This window comes from Myotis lucifugus, unplaced genomic scaffold (genome assembly GCF_000147115.1).
Source record: "Myotis lucifugus unplaced genomic scaffold, Myoluc2.0 scaffold_126, whole genome shotgun sequence".
Classification (NCBI taxonomy): domain Eukaryota; kingdom Metazoa; phylum Chordata; class Mammalia; order Chiroptera; family Vespertilionidae; genus Myotis; species Myotis lucifugus.
In genome coordinates, this window is record NW_005871174.1 from 117,405 (window position 1) to 121,856 (window position 4,452).

Sequence of the window (4,452 nt, forward strand, 5' to 3'; positions counted from 1 at the left end):
TGTGAGAATTCCAGGGGGAGTCCATTGTCTCATCACATGTCTGCATGTATCTGATCCTGGGCTCTCTCCGACCTAACAGTGATGAGTTTTTCAGATTACATTTAGGTAGAGTTTAGTCTAGATTTTCTGCAAAAACATAGCTAGTCTAATTTGTAGTATGTGAATTTAATCAATGCAGTTTTTCTTAACTGAACAAGTTGTCATATGTCCTATGTTAATCATTACTCCATTGTCATTGTAACTTCTCTTTATTTTGTTCCTACAGTTTACTTCCAACATGGATTGGAGTAGACCAGAAATTGAAATTTGACCATTATTCATTAGATAAACATCTGATAATCCAATCACCATGTTTGATTTTGTGGATACCAGCCATAAATTTCTTTTTCTTGGGCATATGTTTCCTAAAATTTCTCTTCAGTAACATGTCATTCATATGAGTTTAATTTGTAATTTGTATGAATATGTTAAAGGAGTTCTATGAGCATAAAAATCACCAAAGATAAAAAATTCCCAGTCATAAAAATATTTAGCTGTCTTGTCCCAAGACTGTGCTGACTGTAACTATGCTTTCCTTTTCCTCAGGTTTAAATCCAAAAACTAAAATTTCCAACATACCCAGGGAGTGTATCAGGCGTTATTTTCCAAAAAGGAAGTGTTTTGTCTTTGACCGGCCAACACAAGACACAAGTCTCCTGGCCAAAATTGAGAATATTTTGGAAAGCCAACTGGATCCTAAATTCCGGCAACAATCAGATAATTTCTGTTGTTATATCTTCACCCATGCAAAGACCAAGACCCTCAGGGAAGGAGTCAAGGTCACGGGGAATCGTGAGTCTTCTTTTCTAAAACCATATTTCTGAGTGGCCTCATATGTGTTAATCATTTAATTACTAGAGGCCTGGTGCACAAAATTCAGTGGGATAGGGCATAAACCGGCTGTCGGACATCCCTCTTACAATCTGGGACCTCTGGCTCCTAATTGCCCACCTGCTTACCAGCCTTGTCACTCCTAACTGCCCCACCCCCACCATCCTGGTCACCCCTTACTGCCCCCCCTGCCAGCCTAGTCACTCCTCACTGCCCCCTGTGCCAGCCTAATTGCCCACAACTGCTCCCCTGCTGGCCTGGTCACCCCCAACTGCACCCCCCTGATGGCCTGGGTGGCCCTAACTGCCTCCCCGTCAGTCTGGTCACCTCTTACTGTCCCCCTGCCAGCCTGGTTACACCTAACTGCGCCCCCCCCCCCCACTGGCCTGGTCACCTCACATAGCCTGCTGTTCAATCGTTTGGTCATCCCTCACTAAGCCCCCTGCTGGCTGGTTGCCCCACGCAGCCTGCTTGTTCAGTCGTTTGGTCGTCTTTCACTAACCCCCTGGCTGGCCTGGCTGTAGGCAGCCATCTTGTGAGGACACAAGTGTCAATTTGCATAATACCTCTTTATTATATAGGATAATATGTGTTTTTCAGTAGTTTTGTTTTATTTTATATAAAAAATGTGTACTTATAAATATTCATACTCCATAGAGAAATGTGTATGTGCTTTATAATTATCTCTTGTCATGTGATTAAAAAATCCTTTCCCAAAACTCCCAATATTATTACTTATATCTTGGATTCCCACATTTAAGAAGAACCCCACCACTGATAATAAAACCACTAACTGGGTATAAAAACAGAGTATGTTGTATTTTCAGGGGAAGTCCTATATAGTAAGTGTTTTTTCTCAAGAGACTTCTTGGGAATTTAAACCAGTGAAAAATAAATACTTGTTTCTGAGTACCTGAAATCTATTGAAAGCTTAAGAATTAGGAACAATTATTATCTGAATTATCCTTCCTATCTCTTTACCTGTGTAGTATATTTTTCTTTTATTTGTGTTATGTATAATAATTATTCACAGACACCTTTGATTATGTTAGATAAAGGTAGGTATTTAACCTTTTTTTGTGATGTCTGTAGAACACTAGAATAATGAATAAATGTGAAAATGAAGGTGTGATAGAAGTAGGTGTGTGTGTGTGTGTGTGAGTGTGTGTATGTGTGTGTCGTTTCAGAATTATAATCTTAGACTCTTGAATCTCATTGAGTGATAAATTTATATTGATCCCTGTTTCCTATTTTATTCAGGGTTGGGGACTCTGGTGGTGACTTACGTAGATACCATCAATAAAGGATCAGTGCCTTGTTTGGAGAATGCTGTGACAACTCTCACCCAGCTTGAGAACTCAGCTGCTGTGCAGAAGGCAGCTGACCACTACAATGAGCAGATGGGCCAGCAAGTGATCTTTCCCACAGATACGCTCCAGGAATTGCTGGACCTGCATGCAGCCTGTGAGAGGGAAGCCATTGCAATCTTCCTGGAGCACTCCTTCAAGGATGACCAGAGGGAGTTTCAGAGGAAGCTCACGGTATTTTGTCTTAGTATTTGTCCTTACTAATTCTTGCCCTTCTGGGATTATGCCTTCAGTTCTACAGATTCATCTCATAGCTCATCTCCTATTCAGAATAAAGTAGTCTGCATTTTCCAGAGAGGGAGAACATTTACTTCTTTTTCTTCAAACTCAGGAAAGATATTAAAGATCTGTCTGATCTCTCAAGAAAACCAGCATTGGTTTCTCCTTTAGTGAATTGTGGCATGATTCCTGACCTCCTCAAAGTCATTTCTGAGCTGGTTAATCTCCAGGTATATGCACTCCTATTTTAGACACTTGATTTCCTTAGCATACTCTCTTAACAGGTAATTATTTATATTATTTTAGTTGTATCATTTTTATGAAAGATAGATTCACAGGATACTACAGTTACTAGAAACTACAAAGAATATATAATGCAATCTCAACATTTCACAGGTGAAGATGAAGCCCAGGGAGGTTAAGAAGCTTTAACAGGGTCTTATAGAGAGTTTTCAGAGTTGGAAATAAATTTGATTCTTGCTACATTGACTGGATGCTTTTATTAAGAGGACCACAGAGTACCCAGCTAATAAATTCTTTGGAATTTTATCTTATATGTTCCTTTCTCTGGTGACACCCATCTACATTTCCCATACAACAAATCATAAAGAATAAGAAGGAGAGTTTATTGCTGAAGCATGAAGAGGCTTCTGAGAAATATTGCCAATATGTACTTGATCAGCTTTCAATGGCCCTAATGGAAAGTATTTCAGACGGAACTTTCTCTGTTTCTGGAGGGCACAAGAACTACAGGAGAGCAAAGGAAAGGATTGAACGGCGATATTGGGAAGTACCCAGAAAAGGAGTGAAGGTTAGAAATAAGGGGAACATAGGGATACTACAGATTAAAGTCAAGGGGGTCTCCTGAAAATATGAGAGCACAGCACCAGTTGTGGGTAATATGAGAGTATGGGGATATCATGATTGCTTTAGCTTTTAAGGTCCACTATTTGCTTTGTCTTCCTAAGTAGAGTAGCAATGTCCATTCTCAAAAATGAGTATAAATTTCTGAAATTTATGAGAGAGAACAGAAATTATGCATTTCATTGTCTAGCAACGTGACATTCAGTGTACTATGCTTTGAGGCTCTATGATGGAAAGACAGAATCTTTGCACTCAAACTGATCAAAGTGAGAAAGTCAAATAAATGGACAATTATATACAGTGGTAACATGTATGTACCTGACTTTGGGGTACACTGGTGATGGTAATAAATGTAATAATAACAATACAATTAACATATCAAATTATTTCTAATAGTTACTACTTATTGGCAGAATATTATGCTCTTTCTCTTACTCCAAAATTCCCTCTCAATATCTAGATATATCTGTGAGATCAAACATGGGTAGACAAAGAAACCCCCAATGGAAAGAAAAGGAGGGCTCACCAGGAAAGCAGCTAAGCAATACAGAGGCATGCAACATGACAGAAAAAGAATTCAGAATAAGGGTTCTAGAGTGCATAAACCGGATGGAGGAAAAAATCAACAACTTATGCAAGAAGCAAGAAGAAACAGATGAAAAAATCGATAGCTTATGTAAGACCCAAGAAGAAATGAAGAGCGATATAGCTGCAATAAAAAACACCATTGAAAGTATCAACAGTAGACTAGGAGAAGCGGAGGGCCGATTTGGTGAATCAGAAGACAAGGAAGCAAAACACACCCAAACTGTACTTCAATTGGAGAAAAAAATTAAAAAACAGGAGGAGAGTCTAAGGGAGCTTTGGGACAACATGAAACGAAACAACATACGAATAATAGGGGTGCCGGAACAACAGAAAGAGGAACAAGGTTTAGAAAACCTATTCGAAGAAATAATATAAGAAAACTTCCCTGACGTGAGAAAGAAAAAAGACACACAAGCCCAGAGAGTCCCAAACAAGGTGAACCCGAAAAGACCCACACCAAGACACATCATAATTACCATGGCAAATGTTCAGGACAAAGAGAGAATTTTACAGGCTGCAAGAGAGAGACAGAAAGTTATATGCA

At 39.2% G+C, this 4,452-nt stretch overlaps 1 pseudogene; it reads left to right on the forward strand.

Annotated features, from left to right (window-relative positions):
* The window catches only part of LOC111827063, a 50,617-nt pseudogene extending 47,293 nt beyond the window's left edge, over positions 1 to 3,324 (forward strand).
* The last annotated feature ends 1,128 nt before the right edge of the window (positions 3,325 to 4,452 follow it).